The sequence below is a fragment of the Sceloporus occidentalis genome, unplaced genomic scaffold (assembly GCF_023333645.1).
Source record: "Sceloporus occidentalis isolate IW3139 unplaced genomic scaffold, rSceOcc1.0.p SCAF_1, whole genome shotgun sequence".
NCBI lineage: Eukaryota > Metazoa > Chordata > Lepidosauria > Squamata > Phrynosomatidae > Sceloporus > Sceloporus occidentalis.
Window position 1 is genome coordinate 285065083 of NW_028316981.1, and position 14518 is coordinate 285079600.

Sequence of the window (14518 nt, forward strand, 5' to 3'; positions counted from 1 at the left end):
AACAAAATCATACTGTCCATAAGCTATACCTGGTATCAGAATCAGCATGACACAAGAACTATTATCCTGGTTTTCAGCTTCCCCACAGGATCTGCGGCCTTTCACACTATAGAATTATAGCACTATAGTTAAACTTTAACTGCTATGGCAGTATTCTATAGAATCCTGGGATTTGCAATATAGGGAACAGTATTTGGAATACTCTGAGAGAGAATTCTAGTGCCTCCTTAGACTACAAATCTCAGGATTCCATAGGATGCAGCCACAGCAGTTACAATGGAATCATAGTGCCATGCTGTCCAATGTTTTACAGATAAAAACTAGGACACGTGTGTCCAGGCCACACCAGAATGTGATCAAGATGGGAAAGGTTATTTATGAAGAAAAACACACTAGTTTGGAGAAGCTGCAGCAGTTAGCTTCTGCTTAAGCCTACTAGGAAGCACAAGATTCTGCCCACTCCTCCCCCACATATGAGTTAATTCAATGCAAATTAATGTTGCACTTAGAACTCAGTTTGCAGCAACTGAAGTAAGTTAAGAACAAAAAGAGAAAATGGGAGGAGGAGAGTGAAACAGGGACATTTAAAAAGCAGCTGAAAAAGTGGGACTACAGAGGATTAATTGGGACTGTCCCTCACAAATCAAGACTGCTGGAAGGTATGTAGTGCACTAATTGTTTAACATGAAAGGGCCCCAGGTTGGCTGCTATGGAACAAGATGCTAGACTATATATTGGACTTAGGTTTGGCCCTGGCTCTTTTTATGTTCTTTAATATTTTCTTGCTGATTTTGATAAACGTAAGTAAGCTAGCCTTGTTTTAATCCTCCATGTATGATTTAGTTATTGGTCTCTAAAATGGATTTTGTTCCTATAAAAGATGATGGGTAGAGAAGGTGATATATTTCCTCACTTTCATCCCAGCTTTATGATGAGTCTGGTTTGGAAAATCAGAAGTTATCCTTTGTCAAAGAGTAACTGGGCTTTTTAAATAAAAAATTACTGGCATTTCACTTTCTCTCAAGACAGACTTGCTTTTCTGAGACAGAATGCATGTGGCTTTAACAAGCAAGAGTTTTAAACCATGTAGTTGGATCTAGAATATGTATTTGGAAAAAAAGGTGCAGGTGTAAAACTGATAGGTGTGCAGTTGGGAAAAATAGACACATCGTACACTGGAAATAGGGTGCTGGAATAAACAATTGTGAACAAGCAGGATCAAGCATGAGCAAGCAGGATCCATTCCAGACATTTTGAAGGCATGCTGGTATCAAACTAGGCTTTAAAAAAAGCATTTGAGAGGTACCCATTTTGGCAAACATATTTAATAAGGCCCCAATAACTGATTTCTTTTTTACTGAACTAAGGCAGATTCATAATGCATAATACTGACTAATATGGAGAAACTGCCATTGATAAAGGGTGCAAGAGAAGAGTTGTTTTCAGGTCTTCTTTTATTGAAAATAAACTTGGGACTCCTAACAGGTTGTTTGTTACAGTGTTTTTGAAAAGCAGTGTGTGGGCATGCACATCCATCCACTGTTTTGTGATGCTGAATTCTGAAGGAATTGCTGAACAGAAGTGTACAGTTTGCAATGCCCATTATCCACCTCATTTAGGGTTGCCATTCATCAGGACCTCCAAACCGGGACAAATGTAGGACAAAATGTTCAAATGTAGGACACATTTTTTTTGTGTCCTACATTTGAATAGGAGCCTCCGAGGCTTTCCCTGCAGGCCTGGGCCCCGCCCTTGGCGGAGGCGGAGCCCAGGCAGGGAGGGACTCCTCCCCTTCAGGGAGGCTTTCCCTTTAGGCCTGGGACCCGCCCCCAGCGGGGGCGGAGCCCAAGCAGAGAGGGACTCCTCCCCTTCAGGGAGGCTTTCCCTGTAAGTCTGGGCCCCGCCCTCGGCGGGGGCGGAGCCCAAGCAGAGAGGGATTCCTCCCCTTCAGGGAGGCTTTCCCTGCAAGCCTGGGCCCCGCCCTCGGCGGGGGCGGAGCCCAAGCAGAGAGGGACTCCTCCCCTTCAGGGAGGCTTTTCCCTGTAAGTCTGGGCCCTGCCCTCGGCGGGGGCGGAGCCCAAGCAGAGAGGGACTCCTCCCCTTCAGGGAGGCTTTCCCTGTAAGTCTGGGCCCTGCCCTCGGCGGGGGCGGAGCCCAAGCAGAGAGGGACTCCTCCCCTTCAGGGAGGCTTTTCCCTGCAAGCCTGGGCCCCGCCCTCGGCGGGGGCGGAGCCCAAGCAGAGAGGGACTCCTCCCCTTCAGGGAGGCTTTTCCCTGCAAGCCTGGGCCCAAGCGGCAAGAGAAAGCCTCCTCAGCTTGCTATATCTCGCCCGGGAGCAGGGGCAATCCCGGGGGCGGGGCCAAACCGGGCCGTGACCGTGCAGCCCTGCCCCAAACCGGGAAAGTCCCGCCCCCAGGCGGGATATGGCAAGCCTAACCTCATTGGCTATCCAGGCTAGAGCTGATGGGAGTTGTAGGCCAAATATCTGGAGGACAAGTTGCCCATCCTTGCTATATCAGCTCCTACTAGCTTAATTTTGATCTTTTGGTTTGTTGGTGGTTTATAAAGGCTTGTAGAAGTGTAGTAACTGAGATCATGGCCTTGATAGTGTTAAAAGAGCAACAATGCAAATAAGTGTGGAGAAGCAGGAAGTACAAATGTGCACAAATATTTATTCAAATTAACAGCACAAACATTTACTTGTTTATTTACTTGTGTAGTTGAACCTACACAGTGAAAACTGTAATACGCGAAGGGATCTCGTAGCACCTTTGAGGCTAACTGAGTGAAATACATTGTAGCATAAACTTTTGTAGACTCTATTGCTTCCTCAGAAGCTTCCTTTCCATGTATCTGAGGAAGTAGACCATGTCTATGAAAGGTTATGGTACAGTGTCTAACTCAGCCTCAAAGGTGCAGTTACAATGGAATCCCTCTGCAAATTGATATTGCAGATTAACACACAGCTATGTCTCTAAAGTCAAAATTCTGTATCCTTTCCAATAAAATGAGCAGGTGTCCTAACTTCAGCACAGTGAACAGTCACCTTACATCTAATTTTCAAAAATAATTTGTATTTTTATGTATTATGCCTGTAATATGTGAAATGCTGTCACTGCACTGTAACACTGTTAAATGCAGACTCTCCAGCTGTCCTGATTTTGCAGGGACAGTCTCAATTAATCCTCTGTCATTCCACTTTCTCAGCTGTTTTTTAAAAATGTCCCAAGTTTTCTTTTCTCCTCTGACTTTCCCCCTTTGCCCTCAGCTTAATTCAGTTACTGCAAACTGAGTTCAAACTGCAAATGTATTTACACTCAGTTAACTCTGTAGGGAGCAGAATCTTGCCCTTCCCAGTAGGCTCAAGCAATAAACAAACCGCTGCAGCTTCTCCTAGCTTGTGTGTTCTTCCTTATTAATAAATTTTGCCATGTTGACCGTATTCTCATGTTGCTTGGCCAGATGTGCCTCAATTTTCAAATTTAAACTAATGAAGGGTATGTAAATGGCAGGTGTTTCCCTTGACTCCCATAGATTGGTTTAGGCCAGGTGGCATGCCTCATCTGGCCTAGCAGTTCAACAATGAGATGACCTTACTTCACATCGCTCTGATGTTCTTTGGCAGGTCTCCTAGAACACTAGGAGAGGCCGAAGGTGTACCACACTGCCCAAGCAAGGCTCAAGGCCAGGTACAAGGAAACTCTGGATATGTGGGAAATTTCATTCACCTTGCAAACCACCATATACTCCAGAAGTCACAGTTCCCTCTAACAATGGGCATAGCCCTTTCTCCCTCCCCCTCTGTGCTGATCTTGGAGGACAAATGGCAATTCATTTTCCCAGGTATGGAACATTATGTGATTATAGAAAACCTGCCACCCGCTGACTTTTCAGTCTCAGTGCATTCCAGGACTACTGTTTTGGTGTTTCATATTTCAACACTAGAGCAACACATAATTCCTCTAAAGAGAAACAGTCTGTTTAGTGTTCATGTCTCTTTGTTTTGCCACACATCTGTGATCCGGCACCTATTATTTGTTTGAGAAATAAACACAAGGCTTCAAATTCTTCCACATTATATGTAACCTATTGCTATCATTTTTCCCATCTGCGATTTCCTGAGAATGCCTTCTCAAACACTCTGCACATTAGAAAACAATTTCTGTAGCTCTGAAAGTTTACTTAAGTTAGTGCTGTTAGGCTGTAACTTGGAAATCCATGGTGCTGTTATTGTTGTCTGCCTTCAAGTAATTTCCAGCTTATGGCAATCATAAGGATGACCCTAGGCACTCACACACTTTCAGCCTCAGAGGATGGCAATGGCAACTTCTCTCCCCTCAAAGAAACTTGCCAAGAAAATTCCATGATAGGTTTGCCTTAGAGTTATCATAAGTCAGAAATGACTTGAAGGCATACAACAAGATAAACCTATAATGGGGCTCTCTGGGGCTGAGAGGCTGTGATTCACCCAGCGGGTTTCCATGGCTCAGTGGGGAATCGAACCCTGATCTCCAGAGTCCTAGTTCTATGCTCAGATCACTACATTACAATGGCTATCCCTTAAAAATTCCCAAGGAATCAGGCTATGGTAGTCAGTGGCTCCTAGAGCCCCCCCTCTGTCTCACTGGAGGGGCAATATATTTTAGGAAGACATGGGAATGGGCCTTCTCTGTTGTGGCACCTGGTAGTGGATACCCCACTCTTTAGATGCCTGAGTGGTGCCAAAGCTGGTGTGATTCAAGTACCAAGTCAATACATGACTTTTTACTGAAGCCTCTGAGGCTTAACTGATTTTATCTAGTTTGCACATGTGCTGTGGTTGGCATTATTTTAAATTAATTTTATTGTATGCCATCCTGGGATACTCAGCAAGTTTTACTGTTGTTGTTGTGTGCCTTCACATAATTTCTCACTTATGGCGACCCTATCATGGGGTTTTCTTCACGTGTTTTGGTTAGAGGAGGCTGAGAACATGTGACTTGCCCAAGGTCACCCAGTGGGTTGATGGGCAAGCAAGGAATTGAACCCTGGTTTCCAGAGCCATATTCCAACACTAAAACTATTACGCCATGCTGGATCTCTTATAGGGGAAGATATGAATATTTAAATAAATAAATGTCAGTGGTGCAGTGAACACTACTACTTCTGAGGTAGGGATCACCATCTTGGACAGCTCATTTAAAGTTTAGATTAAAACCCAGAATGGATTCAGCACTGCATTTACATTGAAGCCACTGGTCACTACTGGAAGTAGATGTGGCAGCCCCAGAAACTGCTGAGTTGCTCCGTAACTACCTGCTCTGCAGCTCCCATTCTGTTGTGCTGCTTCAATAAGAAAGGAAAGAAGGTAAATGAAAGGACTGGATAAGGAAGCAGCTGGAGAACTTGCAAGATATGCCCTGTTGATCTATTTTTTTTTAATTGGTTTTTTCAGGGACTTCTCAAAAGCCATAATGTACCCTGAAAATGCTGTTTGAAGGAGCCCACCCCAAGCAACAAAAACATAAAATGACAATAAATGACTTCTGGTTGACTGAAACAAGACTTATTAGTATGCTGCTGCAGTCTGTAGAGGGTCCAGAGGGCCCCAAAATGCCCCCAACCATCAGAGAGGACCCCGCAAATTAAATTGGTTCCCCTAATTAATAATTAGCTGAAATCATATTTCCTAGAATGACAAGTAATTAGGAAGGAGTGTCTGAATTCATAACTCATTCTGGATCCTCCAGATTACAGTTCATAAGAGGGGTAGGAATAAAGTGTCACCCTTGCTAGGTTGCTGAGTTTGCTGTTGTTAAAACTGTGCTTCTGAAAAACAGCAGTGGGTGGCAGCACCAACAGTGCCATGCAGCAGTCACCAATTGCTCTTCTTACACATGAAAAAACATCACAAGTCATGGCATCATCTTCCAGAGGAACCTAATTTCTGCTGCTCGTTGTGGATTCTTCTCTCCTAGACTTCCTGCCTCTGTGCCTTCCTTTAGACCACAGAGTTGTGTACTACAGAGCACAATAGTTTAAATTGTTGTGGAAATTTAGTGGAAATTGAACAAATGTGATTGTGTGGCTGCCCCCAATGGGTTCTTGGGGTGTGTGCATGCGACTAGTCTGTGAAATTGGCCACTTCATAGGATCATGAAGGTGGTGTCTGAATGAAGACTCTTCTGTTACTGTCATTACAAATGTTTCTTCTGCTATCAGATCCAGAGGTGGTTTTTTGGGGGGAGGTGGGATGCTGGGGCAAGATGCCTTTAGTGAACCTTGTCCAAAAGATCATAGAATCATAGAATCATAGAGTTGGAAGAGACCACAAGGGCCATCCAGTCCAACCCCCTGCCATGCAGGAAATCCAAATCAAAGCATCCCCGACAGATGGCCATCCAGCCTCCGTTTGAAGACCTCCAAGGAGGGAGACTCCACTACACTCCGAGGAAGTGTGTTCCACTGTCGAACAGCCCTTACTGTTCTGCTCCTTTTCACTTCAATCCTTCCTACCACTTCACTTGTCTTCTCTTTCTCTCTGAGGTTCAGTCTGTGCTATTGTCCAGAGGAAACACGCAAGTTGAGGTATGTTCCCTTAGAGGCTGCGAAAGAACAGGCAGTGATAACAAAGAGAAGCCTCAGCAGGGCCAGAGGGACCTTAGCTTTGGGAGTAGGACCCCTTGAGGAGTATAGATTCACCACATGCACAAAGATGCCCACCAGGTTGCAAGGTTCCAGCTCTCCAGCTGACTATATATACAGTGGGTCCTTGGTATCCTCTTGGGTTTGGTTCCAGAACCCCACATGGATACCAAAATCCATGTGTGATCAAGTCCCGTTAAATACAATGGCATAGTAGAAATATGTCCCTTATATAAAATAGAAAAATAAAGGTTTGCTAATTGGAATTTTTATTTATTTATTTATTTAAAATATTTTCACACTGTGGATGCTTGAATCTGTGGATAAAAAAATCTGTGGATATGGAGGGCTGATTGTACATTATCTGTATTATATGACAATTTGGAGGGCTACTTATGACACTGGACTAAATGATGTGTTTGTGTGTGTGTTCATGGTCAAAGCAGTGATGCTAGAAAAGGAAGTGTTTAAATATTCCCCCTGGCTCCCTGCAGTCCACTTCTCTTTTCACTCCTGATCTTATTTTCCTAATGGATAGGGCCCAGCCCTCAATTTTCCTAGTTCATAGAAACATATATTATTAACAGTGATATGGGAGGACTACCTAAATGGATTGTAGTTACTGCATTCAAATTTTCTAGGCAGTCAAATTGTACTGTATTTGCACCAAGCTGAAAGTCTGAGATGGATCATTTGTTTAAACCACAAGGTGTTAACATTATGCAGACTTTTTATAACATGGTTTTCATTCCTATGTGAAATCCTGGCAGCTATGGCTTTGAGACTTTGATTAACAAATTAGTGAGTTCATATAGGTTGGGTAAAAAATATAAATTATATCTGAAAACAAATCATCATAATGTCCCCCAGCTGGGAATAATCATTTTTTAAAATGAAAACTGAGGATTTAGTTCTTGTGTCTAAGGGATAAATCCTAAGAGGTAAAAGTGGAAATCTAGTCTCATTCTCAGTTTCTTGCCATGTGGATCCTTCCTTATTGCATTTAACCAACTGAAATACACAAGATACACGTTGCAAGCTTTCAAAGCATCACTGGCTTCTTCATCAGCAAAAGATGCTAAAAATCACACAGGAGAAAAACAAATCATGACGATGTTAGTCACAAGTCTGGTGAAGAAGCAAGTGGAGCTTTGAAAGCTTGCAACATGTATTTTGGTATATTGGTTGGTCCAATATACACAAAATGTTTTGTGGATTCTGGATGTTAGTGTACTTCACTACATGGCCAACATGGCTACCCCTAGATATGCTGTAGGGAAAGTTCTTGCATTGTTGTTTATACTCCCTATATATTGTTTATAACAGGCCTCCTCCTTTTCTTTCTTTCTTGCTTAAAAGAAGTAATTTATGCATTGCCATTTTAGAAGTCTGTATCAGGCCATAAAATGTTTGATGAACTACTTCTGTATGATAACACCATAATACAGAACAGATCTCATTAATTTAAGTGGAAGAGAGCTCAGCCTGTGAGTGACCAGAGTGTAATGTGTTATAAATGTGTTCCATTTGAACTTTCTAAACAAACAGTGAAACAAACAAAAAAGCAGTCATATTCAGGTCAGTCCTTGTGATGCTGTTAAACAGAAGGAAAATCTCTTGTAGGTAAACTTTCCAGAGCTTGAGGATCCTCAACAGATGGTTGTCCTAGTGGAAGGGGACCACTAGGTCTCCAGTGGTTATATTGAGATCTGTCCATAGACATCAGCTAGGATATAGAACCTGGAAGTGCAATGAAGCAATCAAACATGTCTACCATTATTTGCTTTTCCTGAGTTTGGAGGGGGGGGGGGAGGAACGTAATATCCCATCATGGACTGGAAGCAACATTTCATCACTTTTGAATGCCGCAAACTCAACAGAAGGTTATTTATCTGGTTTGAAGTGGTGGGGCCAGAACAGTTTGGAAAGGTTTATTCAGACCCCACCTTTGGGAATTGTTTCAACTGAAATCCAGGATGGAGTGCAGGCTGGAAGCCCCAAGGCCGCATGTGATGCGCAAAGAACCACAAACGGCCCATGGGCAGCAGGTTCCTCATCTAGGAGAATGCCAGGGAGAACTGTGCTTATCCCCATCTCCTTTTAATTAGTGGTGTACACTAAACTGCATCTGCTTGTTCAGTGTTCTGCAACCAAGCTGAATATGTTTCATTGTGGAAATTAGAACACTTTACTTGTTGGCTGGTCAATGTTTTTATCCTTCATTATGGCTTCTTTAAAGCTCTAGAAAGTTCTTCCATTCCTAGCTACAAACAAGTTCTGGTTTTCTTATGAATCCTGTCAAACTGGATACTGTTTACATGACTCTAATCCAAAGATAAGATGTGACTTACTGTGTTGGGGTATGGGATCCTTGCCCACTTACGTACCATGCAGAACTTGTATCAATCTTATGTTGACACGGCTAAATGCCAGGAACTTAGTGAAACCACACACATTTTGAAGTGAAGAGTTCCCAAGCTATGTTCATGAGCCTCTGTGAGAGAAAACAAGCTGGGTAAGTGTTCTGTGTTTTTTTGCTATTACATAAAGGTCTAATTCTGTGATATTTTTTTAAAAAATAAATTAGTGTCATCCTCCTTACTTAAAACTCTGTCACAATTTTTGACCATTCGTCAGCTAGCAGCTTAATTTTTCAGGGTGCTTAATGCATTAACCAATTACAAAGCCCAGGAACAGCTAAAGCTTAGAGATTATGTGCTTTCAAGGGTAAAATAACACAGTGAAATTGTGGGCTAAATGTGGGATATTGTCTAACAGGCTTCCTCCTTTTTTTTCTTTCTTGCTTAAAAAAAGTCATTTATGTGTCACCATTTTAGAAGTCTGTTTCAGGCCATAAAATGGTTGATGAACTACTTCTGTATGATAAAACCGTAACACAGAACAGATCCCATTAATTTAAGTGGAAGAGAACTCAACATATGTTTAATTTTCCACTAAAAGCAATGGATCTTTGATCAGATTGTACCACAATCTCCAGGGGGAGATATCATTGAAAAGAACAGGACTTCGGACCTGTTTCATACAAAGCAAAATTTAATTTCTTTTGTTCTATTCATTTTCATCCATTTTTTAGGGTGGGTCAGTAACCCCCCCCCCCCATGCCACTGGGTGGAAACGGAGTTGCATCAGTTACAAGAGGGATTTTTGTTTATTTTATAGGTGTCAGGAGTGTATTGAAAGTATTATTAGAAGAAAATGGGATATTCTAGTCAGTGTGAACTGTCTTGAAGAAAAATTCTAAGCTAGTATATTTCTGAATACCAAATGTGTAGTAATTATCTATCTCACTGATATTGGAAGAGTTGTGAAGCATAGATAAATGGAGCAGCTTAACGTGACTCTCACAAGATGCTTACAGCTTATTGTCATACCTGAAGACTTTAGGGTCAAATAAAACCACCTTATTCCAAGTCAGGGCATTGGTCCATCTAGCTCAGCTTTGTGAATACCATGAAGTGGTGATATGGCAGCACTTCCTATGTTGTTTTCCCAAACCCATCAGGCCAAGCCAGTGTTGCTAGTGTTCAGATTTACAGTGATATATAACAGTTGCTCAAAGGTTTGGGCATATACCCTTCCTAGCCCTACCTAGAGATGCTAGGACTGAACCTCAAACCTTCTGTATAAAAAGTATGTGTTCTGTTACCCATCTATGTTTCCTGTCTAAAGGTATGACTTCCCTTGTATGTGGACATTTTTTGGGAATAAACCCTGGAATTCTTAGAGCCTAAGTGTGAATTCTACTTTGTGGAGTAAGGTTCCCAGAATTTTTGACCATTGGCCATGCTGGCTGGGATTTAGGGGAGTTCATATTCAAAACATCTGAGGGCAATTGGTTGAGGAATGTTTACACAGACCACCAACCCTGAACTGAAGCCATATTATTAATCCAAACTCTTTAAACAATTTAGCTATTGCTCAATGTTCCTTATGTTCTCTCTGTCTGACTTTCTTGCTATCATTGTTGCTCTTCCCCCTTCTCTCAGTTGCACACATACAGTGCAGCCTGATGGCTTCTATGTCAGAGTGTCATCTGGGTTTTATTCCAGATTTTAAAATAACTGACTAAGGTGTTGAACCTTCCCTTCTAAGTAAGTTAAGCACCTTGGATTGTTGTTGTCTGCCTTTAAGTAGTTTCTGACTTAGGATGACTCTAAGATGAACCCATCACAGGGTTTTCTTGCCAATATTTGTACAAAGGGAGTTTGCCATTGTCTTCCTCTGAGGCGGAGAGAGTGTAACTTGCTGAAGGTCACCCAGTGGGTTTCCATGGCCAAGTGAGGATTTAAACCCTGATCACCAAAGTTGTAGCCCAATGGTCAAACCACTACACTGCCTTGTCAGTGCCTTGGATAGCTCTTTTAAAATCTGGAATAGCTACTTTAAAGCTTGGAATAAAACTAGATTGGATTCACTGCATCACAGATATGGAAACCACTGGTCACCACGGTGTGCACACTTCCATGTGCATGTATGCATTCACGTAGATGGAATATGGACTATTCTTTAAACAGGGATTCTACTTGAACTTTTCCTATTTTCCCATAGGAAAAGTGCTGATTATGACCTATATGGCTTACGTCTAGCATATCTGAAAGGATGTGTCTCCTTATATGAACCTTCCCAAGTCGTATGATCCTTGAGGGAGGACCTTTTCTCAGTTCCATCACTATTACAGGCCTTTGTGGTGATGATAGAGGGGAGAGCCTTCCCAGTGGCTCCTTGCAGGCTGTGGGAATCTCTTAGCTGTCCCCGTCTCTGTTCTCTATTTGTTGATAGGCAAAAGCCTTTTTATTTAAACAGCCACTTAATGGTGATCACTTGGTCACAGTTGAATCCTTTTACGAGACATGTCTGAAGTGTTTTTATCTTTATTGTTACACTTTGAAATGATTTTATGCTTTTACAATTAGTGGTTTTTAACAAGATGGTAATTTGTGTAATGGTGTTTTAACTTTTTTTATCACGTATTTAGCTCTGTTGTGACCTTGTTGCAAGCTGCCTTGGGTCCAATGTTCAGAGAAAGTCAGGATAGAAATAAAATTAAAAAGAAAAGAAAAGAAAAAGGTCTGTATGTGGAATAGGAGGGGGAACCATCTTTTTTCCTTCCTCAGGCTGAAAAACATTTTGGGCATTGGGTAGGATCTGAAAGAGACGTAAGTGTATGATGAAGGGAAGGGTACATCTTTTGTGTCTAGAAAATGGAGCAGAGAAGAATTCTGCTGACTTTAGGTGAAGTGGAAGTCACTGCTACAACATCTTTGCTGAAGTAAGCTTTGAATGCCAAAAGCAAAAGCATACTTCTCTTTACCAAAACACCACCAACATATGCCCTTGGTGCTGGATTTTTGCCTTTGATGTGAATAGTGTTTACAGATGATGTGAATAGAGCCTATAGATGAAAAGCATATCATATGAGTTTGCCTTTTCAGAATATCAAAAAGAACAGAGGACAAGTTCACAAACTACCTAGATGACTTGGACTTAAAAGTATGAATTGATTTTGTCTGAAAAGCTTTTTGGTACAGCTGATTTCAAAAGTTTCCCTCTATGTGTACTTTGCTGAATAATTTGAGCATGCAAGAATTATCACTTGGTAATGGTACAGTATGCGAATGATGGGCATGAACTTATGGGCACACAGACCCTAAACTACTACTACTACTATTATTGTTGTTGTTGTTGTTGTTGCCTCACCCTTCTCCCAGATTGGCACTAAAGGTGGCTTACAAATATAAATGAATAATTTTAATACAAGCAGAGTATCTTTTATTTAAAATTCTGAAATCCAAAATATTCCAAAATTCAAAATTGTCCAAATGGGTGGCTGAGATGGTGACACCTGTGCTTTTCTGATGCTTCAGTATATGCCAACTTTGCTTCATGCACAAAATTATTTAAAATATTGTGCATAAAATTACTTTCAGGCTATGTTTGTAAGGTGTATATGAAACATAAATTTATTTCACATTGGGACCTAAGTCTAGACATGAAATATCCGATATCTCCAAGATATCTCAGTACGTATATGCAAATATTCTAATATCTGGGGGGGAAAACTAAACCCAAAACTCTTTTGGTCCCATCCATTTCAGATAAGGGAGACTCAACCTATATAGTTAACAATATACAAAAATTAAAACATACACTTACAAAGATCAAAAGTAGTTGAAAACTATAATTTAAGACAATACATCACCTTTTTAAACACCTTGATAGGCAGCCATATTAGTTTCATAAAGAATATATAGTTCCAGCATGTAGCAAAGTCTTTTCTGGCAATCCAGAGGGTTGTAATCTCAAAACAGGATGTAATCCAGGCATGCCTCACTGTACCCAGATCTGACTTCTCAAGGAACTCATTCAAGTCAAATAATTGTGCTGTAAATGTGTAGTGTGAAAGGACTCTTGGTTCCTCCCTCATGTGATTTTTTTTTTATTAAAAAATACGTCCTTTCCTTTCTAAATATGAAGAAATCAGAAATTTTGCTAAATTCTTCTCAAAAATTAACTAAAATAAAATCATCTTTCATTTGTAATTTGTGATTCACATATCCAACAACTGTCTGCTTGTGGGGTACTGATTTGCCATTGATTCAGGAGAGAAGGACTGCCAGTTTCCACAGTCTTATGTGTGTCTGCCATTTTCTGTTCAACCACATGGTTGAGCTGTTGTGTAACCAATTACACACTTTCATTTAAATAAGTATTGGAGGTTTTATCCAGGACTAAAATTACTTAAGACCAATGAAAAACAGTGGAGGGTGCCCTTTGATAGGATGGGCTGAAAGACGAATTCACCGCTGATCAGTAGGATAGTGGTTACTTCTAGTTTTCTTGCAGGGTGGGAGAAGGCATTGCACAGCTGTTTTCTGATATCCCAGAGATGTAGTTTAGTCTTTGATGTAGTAGTCTGACAGTAGTAGTAGAATGACAAGGAGTGAGCAACTGTGGTTGGTACTCAGTAGACTCAATAGGGAAATTACATTGCTCTCAGGTTTTGTCCCAGAACCCTCTGGGCCTTGGATGATGCTGATTTGCCAACCCTAGGAAGAGGAGAGAGGCATTCACACAGACAAAAAATGTCTTGGGCTGGTCCTGGAGAAAGTGGCTATTTCTTTTCAGGCCTTAAATTAGGGTGGCTGCACAGCATGCTTTTCAGAGGATAGTCCTCTGTTTGGAAGGCTGTCTGGGGACAACTCCCTGTTTGATGGCGTCTGAAAGGTAATCCAGTCCAACCCTTATTTAAAAAATTAAGAGCCACAAGAAGGAAAAACAGCAGGGGCTTTGAAGTTGTCAATCCAGAGGCTGAAATCCTACACTGGGACTGCATAGTATGAGTTACATATTGATACTGCTGTGCTACCCTTGTGTTTGAATGGCAATATTGCCCAGCTGAATGAAGATGTCAAATGTAAAACTGAATGCCTAATCCAAAGTGTGCATGCACCTGTGTGCAATAAACATGCATATCCAAGTACAGTCCACAATTTTGTATGCAGTGACACCGCAAGCACAACTCCCCTTCTGAAACCTTGAACTGAACATGGATGTACTGCATCAGACAAACATGTTCACTTCCAGCTTATAGATATAGGATTCCAAACACTATAGTCAGGGAGGAGACAGAGCAGGAAAAGGTTACTATGGCAGGGTACAGACCGCCAGAAAGAGGTGCCAGGAAGGCGCCTCTCTTTGCTGCGCAGGAGCGCCGCAGCATACAAATTGTGCAGTGCTGCTGTGCAGCAGAAAAGGAGCTTCAAAAAGCGACTCCTTTTTGTGGTGCCACAAAGTGCCAGAGACGGCACAGTTACATTGCAGCTGGAGGCGGCACAGCTGCGACGTCATCGTTACGAGCGCCGTCTGTCTGGTG

General features: G+C 41.7%; 1 protein-coding gene across 3 annotated transcripts in view; it reads left to right on the forward strand.

Moving 5' to 3' along the window:
- The window catches only part of LOC149324011 (3',5'-cyclic-AMP phosphodiesterase 4D-like), a 369808-nt gene that overhangs the window by 51230 nt on the left and 304060 nt on the right, over positions 1-14518 (forward strand). The window contains exon 1 of one of the 3 annotated variants that reach the window (XM_089495418.1): positions 9066-9139. The exons of the other annotated variants lie outside the window; for them this stretch is intronic. The gene's annotated coding sequence lies outside the window, so the exon portion shown is untranslated. Of the gene's footprint in view, positions 1-9065; positions 9140-14518 lie in introns of those variants that run through there. 3 annotated transcript variants of the gene reach the window in all.